Here is a 15,472-nt window from a genome sequence, read left to right on the forward strand (position 1 = left end):
AAAATACTCTAGTTTGATGTATATGCGTGTGTAAATTAATCTACATCCCAAAAATGATTTAACATTCTTAACAGCCAGATCAGGAGTCCACACGCCATGTAGGGGTGGTCAGTTAGCAGTTGAAGGACCCTAATCAGTAGCCCATCCCTCAAAAGAGGCTTGTATACCACTTTACAAATTGCTATCTAAACCTGCACCATAACAGATTTTTAAATAGTGAAATGAGCATTCAAAATATATTGTACAAGCCACTATGGAGAACAGTATGGAGGTTCCTTAAGAAACTAAAAATAGAGTTACCATGTGATCCTGCAATCCCACTCCTAGGCATATATCAGGAGAAAACTATAATTCAGAGAGATACACGCACCCCAATGTTTATTGCAGCACTATTTACAATAGCCTAGACATGGAAGCAACCTAAATGTCCATCAGCAGATGAATGGATAAAGAAGATGTGGTATATACATACAATGGAATATTACTTGGCCATAAAAAATGAAATAATGCCATTTGCAGCAACATGGATGGACCTAGAGATTATCATGCTAAGTGAAGTAAGTCAGAAAGAGAAAGACTTCAATTTAAAAAAAGAATTAACAAAGAAAAAAAAATTTTTTTAAACCCAAAATATATTGTACAGGAACTTCCGCTTTGCACAAATGGAGTGTAAGATATCTGGCAGCCCAGAAGCCTAACAGCCTTTGAAATAGCACTGGAAGTCTCTGTATTAAGAAGTCTCTGTCCAACTCTTTCACTTAAGCAGATTGGAAGGTTAGCTCATGCTCCATCAGAATATAGTTGTGTTAGCTTCCAGGTGAATCTTCTGTGCAAGGCAGCTTGTTGAAGTGCCAAAAGAGGAAGTGTGGACTTCACTGAGTTCAGAGGAATCATTTGTATGAATACCCTATTTGGCCTATTTGTTAATACATGTTTGTAGTTGTGGAAAATTTAGGTCTGAGACTAGGTTTCACTGTGATAAGTCATAGTAACAATGCTGTAGGAGAGAAAGTATGGGTCCTACCCATCTCTCATCCCTGGAAGCTACTGCTATTTTTACTAGAAGAAGCTTAACAGGCAGATTGGTTTAGGTCCGATCTCAACAGTGAGGGAAGCGGCGACATGCCCTCTTATGACTCACATTCTCAAACACCCCCTGCGTTTCATCCAGTTTGGTTTCTTGGCTCCTGCTTCTAGATTCACATTTCTATGATCTCTTCTTGCTTCTCTAATCCAGTTTAGTTTCTGGGTATTAATTTTATGTTTGCTTGCAGTCCACCTCTGTTTTGGGCCTAGGTCAACTTGTACTCACATTCAAACACTGCACAGATCCACACCTCCTACCCCTTGACCTATTTCATTTTGCTTGAAAGAATATGTTCATTTCTATTTTGAATATGGAAAGCTCTGATCACTATACATATTACTAGCAATAATCTATCCATAATTAGAGTATCCTGCACTTTCACAAAAGGCAGAATTTATGTAAAAAGTCTTTAATCTTAATACTATTTGACCATGTAATTTCTTGAGCTTCAGCTGTAAGTATGTGCTCTTGAAGCAGAGACCTTTTTCCTGAGAGGCAGGCTAATTTATTGATATGGTAGTATCTTCTGCCCAGTTCTCAGCTGCTCGTTTTAGGAATTGAAAAGAAAAGAAAGGTTATTCCACCCCCATCAGGAAAACTATTTTTCGCCTCTTCTCACCTGTCACAGGATATTTCCAGTGTCTTTGTATTGGCCTGAAAAAAATTAAAGATGGAACCAGTTAAGTAATTAAACTGGAGCTGCCCGCAAGGGAGTGGGAAGGAGAGTTTGATTTGGGCAGACACCTGTGTCTCACTTGTACACGCTGTGTGGATGAGGAGATGTCTGTGTGGGGTCCCAGAAGGGAGCTGGATCCTAGGCACTGTGGCTTGGGAGACTTCCCAAGCCTGTGGGTACAGAGGGAATGGGTTGCCTGTTTTCCAAGGACCATTCCTGGTTATAGAGCACCTGAAGTGTAACCACAGTGGCTTTCCCTAAATGTTCTAGACTTCCTGATTCTGCCCTCCTCGTTTCCAGAATTGCTCCAAGATTGTGATAATATTTACTGTATGACTGTATCATGGGGCAAATTCATACCTATCATGAGTAAATGGACAATTAAACAAATCTAGATTAAGCCATTTTTAAGATATTTAAGCCAACAATGACTTCTTGAGGATACTTTCTCTAAATACTATATATATGAGAGGCTGCATCTACATGAAGTAGCTTTTGTCTCCATCAGAGATTTTTAAGCACCAAGCTTGGTTTCAGCTGAGATATCAACTGCCCTCAGTCCTTGGGGCAGCCGCTCAGAGCCCCTGGCTGTTTGTCTTCAGCTGTAAGCAGCTTCTTCTTCTTGCCCCCGTGTGCATAACAAATACTGTATTATCATTTCTTCTTTTTTCCTTTTAATATTTATTTGACTGTGCTGGGCCTTAGTTGCAGTGTGTGGGATCTTTAGTTGCAGTGTGTATGTGGGAACTAGTTTCCTGACCAGGGATCAAACCTGGGCCCTCTGCACAGGAGCGTGGAATCTTAACTACTGGACTGCCAGGGAAGTCTCTGTATTATCATTTCTATATGTGCCATTTGTGTTGAGAGGCATTGGTTCATGTGATCTGTAATGATTTAGTACAAGGGGCAATAATGTTTTTAACTCCATCTCTCCTACTGACTAAACAATTTTAAAGAGTAGCTACCCGAATTCAAGAGATACTTTATCAGATGGAAGGGCAGAGCCAGAATAAAAGCAGATCTTTACTTTGAGATTCCTGATACAGATAGGGAGGATTTCTGTCAAGAGGGAAGACGGGGAAGGACCACAGATCTCACACTCAACTCATCAGGCACACTCATCCTCCCATCCAATCCATCACTGAATCCTCTAATTTCTATCTCTTAATCAGACTCAAATTCATCCTCTCCACTGTCACTGTTTCAGCTCAGGCAAATGTCATTTTTATGTGTTGTAATAACCTCTGTATTAGTCTACAAGGGCTGCCATACAAAACATGTTTAAGCTGGGTGGTTTAAACACCTGAAGTTTATTTTCTCAAAGATCTGGAGGCTGAAAGTCCCAGATCAAGGAGTGAGCAGGTTTGTTTCTGGTGAGGCCTCTCTTTCTGGCCTGTAGATGATCACCTTCTCACTGTGTCTTCACATGGCCTCTCCTCTGTGGAGAGAGAGAGAGATCTGGCGTCTCTTCCTGTTCTTTTTTTTTTTTTTAACATCTTTATTGGAGTATAATTGCTTTACAATGGTGTGTTAGTTTCTACCGTATAACAAAGTGAATCAGCTATACGTATACATATATCCCCATATCCCCTCCCTCTTGCGTCTCCCTCCCACCCTCCCTATCCCACCCCTCTAGGTGGTCACAAAGCACGGAGCTGATCTCCCTGGGCGACACGGCTGTTTCCCACTAGCTATCTATTTTACATTTGGTAGTGTATATATGTCCATGCCACTCTCTCACTTCGTCCCAGCTTACTCTTCCCCCTCCCTGTGTCTTCAAGTCCATTCTCTAAGTCTGCGCACATATATACAATGGAATATTACTCAGCCATATAAAGAAACGAAACTGAGTTATTTGTAGTGAGGTGGATGGACCTAGAGACTGTCATACAAAGTGAAGTAAGTCAGAAAGAGAAAAACAAATACCGTATGCTAACACATATAGATGGAATCTAAAAAAAAAAAATGGTTCTGAAGAATCTTCTTGTTCTTATAAGGGCACCAATCCTAAAGGATTAAAGGCCTACTTTATGACCTCATTTAACCTTAATTCCTTCCCTAAAGACCTTATCTCCAAATTCAGTCACCTTGGGGCTTAGGACTTCAACATATGAATTGGGAGGGGACACAATTCAGTCCATAACAACCTCTATGCTACAGTCCAAGTGATCTTTCCAAAACACAGAGCAGCAAATAGAGATAATTTTACTTCTTCCTTTTCTGTTTGGATCCCCCCACCCCGACCCCCAGCCGTTTTTTGCCTAATTTCTTTGTCTAGGACTTTCAGTACAATGTTGAATAGAAGTGGCAAGAGGGGGCATCCTTGTCCTGCCCCTGATGTAAGGGAAAAGGCTTCAGTCTTTCACTGAGTATGATATTAGCTGCGGGTTTTTCTTAGATGCTCTTTAGCATGTGGAGGAAGTTCCCTTCTACTTTTAGTTTATTCATTGTTTTTATCATGAAAGTGTGTTGGATCTTGTCAAAGTTTTTTTTCTTTATCAACTGAGCTGATCATGTCATTTCTTTGCTTAAAATCTTTCACATTCTGTGTCATTTAGGGTTCTTTGGTGGAGAAATGATTAACACTGATCATCTTAAGGGGGTTACAGGAGCTTACAGGAAAGAAGCGAGGCTGAAAACGCAACTTGGAATGAAGCAGTTCCCAAAGGTCTCAATAGTAGTGATCCCTGGTTGGTCTTGTTTGGGTGCTTATGCTGTAATGAGTGAACTCTATCTGCTGCTTCTCTCCTTAAGTCACACTGCTCAAAATACTAAGTCCCTGGTTGCAGGACATTGTGAATGTACTTGATGCCACTGAATTGTGCACTAAAAAATGGTTAAAATGGCAAATTTTATGTTATATATATTTTTCCACAATAAACAAAAAATTAAAAATGATCCGAATGTAGCCAAATACTGAAAATTTTCAGGAAGTGATTTTAGGGCAACGAAGCATAAATATAGCTTTTAATCTTTCTAGGGATTAAATGGCACATGATAATATATGGAATTAAACAAATGTGATCAAGTTAAATAAAATTGATACAACTGTGTTTGACTTTGGAGGTAGCAAAGAGAGGTCAACAAAAAGTCAGAGAAACACAGAAGGTGACCAGACCTTGACATTTCTTCTTTCCTCCAATGAGGAAAATACTTTTTTTCAGGCCTTGTCAGTTTCAGTACTGGGCTCTGAAAGGACTTTTAGAAAGCATCATTTATAGCACAAAGAAATATTTACGTCAAACTAACTTAAATTAGTCTAATGGCTTATATTAGTAATACTAGAAAAAATATTCCTTGATGTTATACCTCTAAGATTTGCTTCAGAAAAACCTGGGGACTGGAGGAAATGGAGAAATGTATACAGAGGTCAGATTGTCCATGAACTGCTCATTGTTGAGAATGAGTGTGAGTTCATGGAGATACAGTGTACTATTTCTTCTACTTTCGTGTATGCTTGAATAAAGTTTATTAAATTCTTAAAAAAAAGTTCTAGGACAGAGAGTGTAGTTGTTCTAGTTTAGGTCACATACCCACCCCTTGACTCTCCCAGGGAGGTGAGAGGAAAGCTTTTCCTCAGACTTATTGTACAATAATACAATACATTGTACAATAATACAACATTTAGATTGCTTCCAGTGTTTTACTATTACAATAATACAATACAGTATTATTGTAATAGTAAAACACTGGAAGCAATCTAAATGTCCCAAAATAGAGTACTGGTTAAGTAAATACATGCACGTAATGGAATATTATAAAGCAGTTGAAATGACTGGTTATTTATTCCTTCATACAAAAATAAAATAGGTGGCAAGTTGTCCCCAAAGGGTTATATTAATTCTCACCTTTCCCAGCATTATACCTGTATCTTCAATGACAACAAATATTATCATTTAAAAAAAAGGTGTCAATGGTATCTTGTGTTGTTTTATATATTACTTTCAAAGTGGAAAAATGCTAAAATTATATGTTTAAAAGATTATCAATTAGGGAGGAAAGTACACCAGGTGCCATGGTTGAATATCAGTGTTTTTCTTTCTTTTAATTCCTGTAACTGGATGTGGCTTAAGTTTTGAATTTTGTTAATGTGGGATAGCTTTTGTCCCTAAAAAGAATTATTCATTGAAGGCCTAATGATATTTTATTTGTTTTTTTTCTAACTTAACCCTATATATTTGAGTCATTTAATCCTGATTGTCCATGAATGTCAGATTTCTCATTTGCGTGTATTTGTATTAATCTAAATAAGGAATCATAGCTAAAACATAAAATGAGCCTTTAAAATGTTCCAATATTTAGGCCCAGTAATTATATTTCTGAAAATAAATGCTAGGGCTATAATCCAAAGTGGTTATAACACTGCAAAATTACCTAATAGTAGAGGAAATTTAAGAAAATTATATTATGTTTACAAGGTGGTTTAAGAACATGGGAAAACGTTAAAATGTTAAATAGGAAAAGCAGTAGATTAAGCTTGAATATTTATGACTATGTAAAATAAGCATTTAAAGTACTGCAAAATCTAAAATGTTAACCTAGTTATACTTGAAGCATGAGAGAGAATAGATCATTTTCTTTTTTCTTTCTACTTAACTATATTTTCCAAATTTCCTTTACAGTGAGTATGTTTTACTTTACATTTAGAAAAATTTTTAAAATACAGACTGTCTCAGTTGAAATGGACAGAAACACAACTCAAATTAATTTAAGCCAAAAAGGGAGAGGAGTTGAAGGGAGGGTGAGAAAGAAGGAAAGAGAAGTTCATGGAAGGACTTGGCTTCAGGCCCACATGGAAATATCATCAGGTTTCTCTCTTCTTCCCTCCCCCTAATACCTCAGCTCAGCCTCCTCTGTGTGGTGACCTCATTTTCTTCCATCTTCCAGGTTGCCAGAGAATTAGGTTGCCCACAGCTCTAGGCTTACATCATCTGCATTAGGAATCCCAGTGGAAAGAGATCTCTCTCCCCCAGTGTCCACATATCAATACCAGAGAAGAACTCTTATAGGCCCTGCTTGGGCCACATGCCCACCCCTATACTAATAATGATGTCTGGAGAATGGGGTACTAAGACTGGGTGGGCTGGTGACATATGCCCATATCTGTTCCAGAAGAGAGGATCTGATACTGGAAGAGACAGATAGCATGACGGGCAGCCAAATTAAGAAAGATATCATGCAGCACAATATGCTGTCACAGTTCACTGTTATCATCCACACTCTTGATTTTCTGAACATGCAATTCCAAAAATGTCCCATACTAAATTTAATGCAAAACGTCCATGTACAGTTCATCTCTCAAAAGACAACCCACATTGTCTTAAAGTTTAGTATCTTTGGGCCATATGCTTTCTTCTTGGTCAGGTGGAAATCGGGTTCCTCCTGGTCCTGCAATGCAAATATCATCTTTTTTTATTTTATTTTATTTTTGACTGCGTTGGGTCTTCGTTGCTGCGCGTGGGCTTTCTCTAGTTGTGGCGAGCGGGGGCTACTCTTCTCCTTGCGGTGGCTTCTCTTGTTGCAGAGCATGGGCTCTAGGCGTGCAGGCTTCAGTAGTTGCAGCACGCGGGCTCAGTAGTTGTGGCTTGCGGGCTCTAGAGCGCAGGCTCAGTAGTTGTGGCGCAAGTGCTTAGCTGCTCTGCGGCATGTGGGATCTTCCTGGACCAGGGATTGAACCCATGTCCCCTGCATTGGCAGGTGGATTCTTATCCACTGAGCCACCAGGGAAGTCCCACAAATATCATCTAAATTGCTTCCCTTGCAGTGAAGTTCTTTAGTGATTCAATCTTGCTGCCTGTGAGTCTGCACATGTGAAAAGCAAGTCTCCCTCATCCAACATGTTCTAGGACGGCACCAGTTCAGCCACCAACTTCTTATTGGCCTCATTATGGAGCCTGGGTATTGTCTTAGGCTTTGACCATTCACAGACTTGTTTCCAAGTTGGGTTTTTCTGGCAATACAACTCCCTTCAGATCTCAGATGGCTTTTTCCAATTTATACCTGAGGATTCCATAAACTAGGCACCAATACCAGAAATCTTACCCAGCCCTTGTAGTTTCTGTCTCTTAGCAACAGATCTCAGCTTTGCCCATCCTATAGGCTCTCAATTTACTGTATCCCATAATGGTTACCCTGACCCTCGTCTGTAACCCAGTGGATAGTGTTTTCCCATGGGCATGATTACTAATTATATTTGGCAGGGAACAGCGCAGTTGTTTAAGAAGAAGGGACAAGGGAAACAGGGTTTCCTAATTTTTACCAAGTTTCTGGTGTGATTCCTGCCTCCTTCCTTTGTTATCAATTTTAAATTTGAACATAGATTTCAGCTTTTTCAAATTAGTGAGAAGAATTATTATTTGACCCTCAGTGGTCCTGGATTGCTGGCTCGAGGCAGAAAGGGCCTCCCAGTATGCTGTTGCCTTTCTGCTTTCAGATAAGTGAGTTTGGATTCAAGCTGGTCCCTTCCTCTTTGCTTAGCAGGGTTCTTCCTAGCGTCTCCATGTTTGCATCATCCCAGTTTGTCAGTACATCCAGAGAAATGGGGTACCATGTTTGACTGGGCCTGGGTCACGTGTCCACGTCCAATTTGATAGGGTCTCCTGGAAGAAGGGAAAAGGTGTGGGAATGCTGAGGTAGACTATAAGCTACCTTGTAGCTTTAAAATTCTTTGAAGAATTTCGTACTTCATATAAAAATCATCAAATCTATGGACTTCCCTGGCAGTCCAGTGGTTAGGACTCCGCGCTTCCACTGCAGGGGGCACGGGTTCGATGCCTGGTCGGGGAACTGAGATCCCGCATGCTGGTGGCACAGGTCAAAAAAAAAAAAATCTAATCTAAAACTGAAAATATATGAGGAGAAAAGTTTCTTAGGATCACACCCTCATGCTTAAAAATTGCAAGGTGATCTCAAATAGAATGAGAAAGAGCCAGAACCAGAGAACAAGGAAAACAGCAGAACACTTTGTCACTCCGTCTTCACAACATCAGAAATGCAAGAGCCAGTCCTATAAATATTCAATAGCTTCCTTAGCTTTTGTCAACCGGCAGCTTCCAAATTTTTGACAGGTAGAGTCTAAATTTCAAAAGTACTTTTAAAAGGTGCATCAACCAGTGTTCTACCCATCATTCTCATCTACGTATATGTTTTGTTTTTATAACACTGTTATTAAAATCTTGTTTGTAGATTTACATTAACATTTAGTGGCCAGCTATATTCACAACCTAGAGATTTCCCCTCCTTCTACCAGCTTTGAACCTTCTCACCCAGAAGCTCTCTTTGTTCCAGCCTCTTTGGTTTTGCATCTTGGTTCTCTGTCTTGTTTTCCCAGATAGCCCGAAGTCCAATCCAGATCCCTGAATTGTGAGCCTGGCCCCTTTATTCATGGAGATAGACTGGAAAATATAACTTCAACACTCTGCTAAATTTTTGTTTAAAAAAACTTAAAATTTCAGAGTAATTTTAGACTTACAGAAAAGTTGCAAAGAATTGAGAGTCCCTATATCCTCCATCCAGTGTTCCTTAATGTTAACATCTTACCTAGCCAGGGTGTATTTGTCAAAACTAGGAAATTAACATTAATATGTTATTATTAAGTAAACTCCAGACTGTATATGTATTTCACCATATATTTCCACTAATGTTCTTTTCTATTCCAGGATCCAATCCAGGATAGCACACTGAATTTAATCTGCTAAATTTTAAAACAAATTATTTTCCAAGTCATTTCCAATTAAGCTGTGACAGTTATGAAGAATTTGGCATTTTAATATTTAAGATAAACAATTCATTAGCAAAAATAACACAAGTTGTCAAGATGTCATTAGTTCTGTGATTATGAGCTCCTCTGGGGAGGAGTCTCTATTATTTGTTTGGCACGTTTTATCTATATATAGTTTCATACATTCTCTACAGCAGGGGTCCCCAACCCCTGGGCCGTGGACTGGTACAGGTCCGTGGACTGGTACAGGTCCGCAGCCTGTTAGGAACTAGGCTGCACAGCAGGAGGTCAGCGGCCGGGGAGCTGCTCCCCATAGCTTGCGTCACGGCCTGAACCATCTCCCCACGCCCCTCCTTTCGTGGAAAAATTGTCTTCCATGAAACCAGTCCCTGGTGCCGAAAAGTTTGGGGACCCCTGCTCTATAGGATGTAGTTTTCACAGCAGCAGAAGGTAAGAGAAGTACAAGAAAATTCAAAGCCTTCTAACTTTTAGGGGAAAACAGTTTCATTCTTCCTAATGTAATTAGTAGAGTTAGAATTTTATTCCAGTGACATGCTGTAAAGGTAGTGGGAGTATAATTTATGAAAACATTACAGGTCTGATGCAATCATCACAGTCTAAGCCACAGAAACCACAAAAGACCACAGGACCAGATTCTTGTCCAGTCAACTTCTCCAGGGGGACGAACACTTGCCAACAAAACCCAAAAGTTCTCTTTAAGAAAAGAAAGCTCTCTCTAGGAGTAATATCTGGATTAATTTGGGGGAAACTGAAAGTTACTTGCTTCCCCACCCCCTGTACCCCATGGCTTGTGGGACCTTAATTCTCCTACCAGGGATTGAACCCGTGCCCCCTTCAATGGAAGCGCCGAGTCCTAACCACTGGACCGCCAGGGAATTCCCTGCATTTTTACATAAAGCTGTTTTCAGACCTATTGAGGCTATCTTGACACAGGGCCTATTTTAAAAAATTACATGTATTTCATTTTAAGAGAACAATGTTGTGGGTATTATAAGAGCTATAAAGAAGTCTACTTGAAGTCAGTTCAAGGACTTATCTAATCCAAGAGAAATACAGAACTTTGCTAAGTATTATTCCATCTTGTTCCTAACACAATTAATAGTTATATTCAGGTGCCGTCGTCAATTACAGGATGACATGTAAAATTCCTGTAGAAGTCTCTCTCTTTCCCCATCCCAGAAAACAATTGAAGACATCTAAGCGAAGACACATGAGAAAAGTAATAGGAAACAAAATATTTTGCCAAGCATTATCCTATAAATAAAGAAGGCCAATAAAGATATTATGTATTCAGATTTTCACTTAGCAGTTTGTTTTCTGGAGAAATAAGGAATATAGTAATTTACCTAATTAAAAAAAAGAAAAACTTAAAAAAAGGAAAAATGAATAGTTACATAGCACTTTATTGCTTTCTAATCACTTGTTCATCCATGATACATTGAATAGTTAAATGATGACTTTATATTTTAGGCATAGCTGCCATGGATGCTGGCACAAAGTATAGAATGTCTAATTGTTCTCTGATGCCACTTCACATGTAACCTCCACCATGAAGTCTTCTGATTGCTCCCAGCCCCTGCATTTGCATCAAGGAAGAATTTGCATTCTTTCCTTTGTGCTCCCAAGATACACGGCCACTTTTACATAATTCTATGATAGCACTTCTTGCATTGTCATCTCTCTTAGGGACAGCCTCTTACTCAACTTTTTATCTTCATAGGTAAGTGGCAGTGTTATTGGCTGAATTGTGTCCCCATCAAATGCATATGTTGAAGCCCTAATCCCCTGTACCTCAGAATGTGACTGTATTTGGAAATGGGAGTCTTTAAGAGGTGATTGAGCTAGAATGAGGCCATTGGGGTGGGCCCTAATCCAATCTGACTGGTATCCTTATAGGAAGAAAAAATATGGAGACACCAAAGAGACACCAGAGACAGCATGCACAGAAGAAAGACCACATGAGGACACAGTAGGAAGGCCGCCATCTGCAAGACAAGCAGAAAGGCCTCAGAAGAAACCAAACCTGCTGACACCTTGATCTTGGACTGCTATCCTCCAAAACCATGAGGAAATTAATTTCTGCTTAAGCCATTCAGTCTGTGGTATTTAGTTACAGTAGCCTTAGCAAACTAATACAGATAGTCACAGGTAAATGATATACAGTAAGTGCTTAAAAATAGTAGCTATTATGTGTCATCTGCAGTTATTATATATATATATATATATATATATATATATATACCCTCTTGTATATAGATTATGCATATGCTAAGCAAGTTTTAGGAATTTATGTGCATTCATGTCTGTTTTATGGTTGTCTTTAGGTTCTGTGGGTGTTTCTTTGTGTGTTAGGCAGTTCAGTGTATTATTTTTTAAAGGTTTGCCTGCAAGAAATTTTGAAAGGATTCTTACCCATTACAAAGACTTCTATCATGGATAAAATTGATTCCCTGAGGTAAATAATTTTGTTCTACAATTCAGTTGTGCAAACATTTTATTCAGATAAAGGGCATAGAAATTTTCAGGATTCAAATTAATTCAGGGGATAAGTAGCTCTGGATTTAATTTTTCAATTATTTTTTCATAAATATTTATTATGTTTTCATAATTCATTTAATTTTATCATAAGAAAAACACAGATTGGGGAAATAAAGAGTTGATAATTTTTTTTTTTTGCGGTATGCGGGCCTCTCACTGTTGTGGCCTCTCCCATTGCGGAGCACAGGCTCCGGACGCGCAGGCTCAGCGGCCATGGCTCATGGGCCCAGCCGCTCCAGGGCATGTGGGATCTTCCCGGACCGGGGCACGAACCCGCGTCCCCTGCATCGGCAGGCGGACTCTCAACCACTGCGCCACCAGGGAAGCCCAAGAGTTGATAATTTTTGATAAAACCATGAGGACAAAAATTCTTAGAAAAATCTTATTCACAAAATTTCATGTCTTGCCTGTATGATTTGTGGACCAAAGGAAAAAAAGGTAAATGCAATCATCCCATTCTCTGCTCTCAACACTGCAAGGGCTTTGACTCAACAGTTACCTTGTCACGAGGGCCATGAATGATCTGGCTGCAGACTACCTGTTCTAACTTTCTACCTTGTTCCCCTTTCTTTCTGTTCTTTTTGTTTGTTTGTTTTTTGCGGTACGCGGGTCTCTCACTGTTGTGGCCTCTCCCATTGCGTTGCGGAGCACAGGCTCCGGACGCGGAGGCTCAGCGGCCACGGCTCACGGGCCTAGCCGCTCCGCGGCATGTGGGATCTTCCCGGACCGGGGCACGAACCCGTGTCCCCTGCATGGGCAGGCGGACTCTCAACCACTGCGCCACCAGGGAAGCCCTCTTTCCGTTCTTTAGGCTCAGAAGCATCCCTGTGGATTCTGAAACAAGCTGAACTAATTCTATTTGTCACAAGGACTGCTTTTCCTGAGAGTCACATGACTTACTCTTCCCCTTCATTCTAATCTCTACTTCAGAGGCACGGGATCAGGGAGGTCTTCCCTGTTCATCCAGCTAAAGAGCATCCCCTGTCATTCTCTATCTCCTTAACGTTTTTTTTTTTACCCAGAGCATCTATTATATACCTGGGCATTATGTCTTTATCTGCTTTTTTTCTGCTGTGTAACAAAGTGATTCAGCTCTACATATACATATATCCCCATATCCCCTCCCTCTTGCATCTCCCTCCCAGCCTCCCTATCCCACCCCTCTAGGTGGACACAAAGCACCGAGCTGATCTCCCTGTGCTATGTGGCTGCTTCCCACTAGCTATCTACTTTACATTTGGTACTGTATATGTGTCAATGCCACTCTCTCACTTCGTCCCAGCTTACCCTTACCCCTCCCCGTGTCTTCAAGTCCATTCTCTACGTCTGTGTCTTTGTGTCCTGCCTCTAGACTTTTTTTTTTTTTTTAGATTCCATATATATGTGTTAGCATACGGTATTTGTTTTTTTCTTTCTGACTTACTTCACTCTGTGTGACAGACTCTAGGTCCATCCACCTCACTACAAATAACTCAATTTCGTTTCTTTTTATGGCTGAGTGATATTCCATTGTATGTATGTGCCACATCTTCTTGATCCATTCATCTGTTGATGGACACTTAGGTTGCTTCCATGTCCTGGCTATTGTAAATAGTGCTGCAATGAACATTGTGGTACATGACTCTTCTTGAATTCTGTTTTTCTCAGGGTATATGTCCAGTAGTGGGATTGCTGGGTCGTATGATAGTTCTATTTTTAGTTTTTTAACGAAGCTCCATACTGTTCTCCATAGTGACTGTATCAATTTACATTCCCACCAACAATGCACAACGGTTCCCTTTCTCCACACCCTCTCCAGCATTTACTGTTTGTACATTTTTTTTGTGTGTGTGTGTCCCCTGCATCGGCAGGTGGACTCTAAACCACTGCGCCACCAGGGAAGCCCTGTTTGTACATTTTTTGATGATGGCCGTTCTTACTGGTGTGAGGTGATACCTTATTGTAGTTTTGATTTGCATTCCTCTAATGATTAGTGATGTTAAGCATCCTTTCATGTGTTTGCTGGCAATCTGTATATCTTCTCTGGAGAAATGTCGATTTAGGTCTTCTGCCCAGTTTTGGATTGGGTTGTTTGTTTTTTTGCAATTGAGCTGCATGACCTGCGTGTATATTTTGGAGATTAATCCTTTGTCAGTTGCTTAGTTTGCAAATATTTTCTCCCATTCTGAGGGTTGTCTTTTCGTCTTGTTTATAGTTTCCTTTGCTGTGCAAAAGCTTTTAAGTTTCATTAGGTCCCATTTGTTTATTTTTGTTTTTATTTCCATTTCTCTAGCAGGTGGGTCAAAAAGGATCTTGCTGTGATTTATGTCATATAGTGTTAGGCTTATGTTTTCCTCTAAGAGTTTTATAGTGTCCAGTCTTACATTTAGGTCTTTAATCAATTTTGAGTTTATTTTTTTAGTATGGTGTTAGGGAGTGTTCTAATTTCATTCTTTTATATGTAGCTGTCCAGTTTTCCCAGTACTACTTATTGAAGGGCTGTCTTTTCTCCATTGTATATTCCTGCCTCATTTATAAAAGATAAGGTGACCATATGTGCGTGAGTTTATCTCTGGGCTTTCTGTCCTGTTCCATTGATCTGTATTTCTGTTTTTCTGCCAGTACCATACTGGCTTGATTACTGTAGCTTTGTAGTATAGTCTGGAGTCAGGGAGCCTGATTCCTCCAGCACTATTTTTCTTTCTCAAGACTGCTTTGGCTATTAGGGTTCTTTTGTGTTTCCATACCAACTGTGAAATTTTTTGTTCTAGTTCTGTGAAAAATGCCATTGTTAGCTGGATAGGGATTGCATTGAATCTGTAGATTGCTTTGGGTAGTAGAGTCATTTTCACAATGTTGATTCTTCCAGTCAAAGAACATGGTACATCTCTCCATCTGTTTGTATCGTCTTTAATTTCTTTCATTAGTGTCTTATAGTTTTCTGCATACAGGTCTTTTGTCTCCCTAGGTAGGTTTATTCCTAGTTATTTTATTCTATTTGCTGCAGTGATAAATGGGAGTGTTTCCTTAATTTCTCTTTCAGATTTTTCATCATTAGTGTATAGGAATGCAAGAGATCTCTGTGCACTTATTTGTATCCTGCTACTTTACCAAATTCGTTGATTAGCTCTAGTAGTTTTCTGGTAGCATCTATAAGATTCTCTATGTATAGTATCATGTCATCTACAAACAGTGACAGCTTTACTTTTTCTTTTCCAATTTGGATTCCTTTTATTTCTTTTTCTTCTCTGATTGCTGTGGCTAAAACTTCCAAAACTATGTTGAATAATAGTGGTGAGAGTGGGCAACCTTGTTTTGTTCCTGATCTTAATGGAAATGGTTTCAGTCTTTCACCATTCAGAACAATGTTGGCTGTGGGTCTGTCATATATGGCCTTTATTATGTTGAGGTAAGTTCCCTCTATGCCTACTTTCTGGAGGGTTCTTATCAT

This window comes from Mesoplodon mirus, assembly GCF_964341445.2.
Source record: "Mesoplodon mirus genome assembly, chromosome: 14".
In the NCBI taxonomy this organism is placed as follows: domain Eukaryota; kingdom Metazoa; phylum Chordata; class Mammalia; order Artiodactyla; family Ziphiidae; genus Mesoplodon; species Mesoplodon mirus.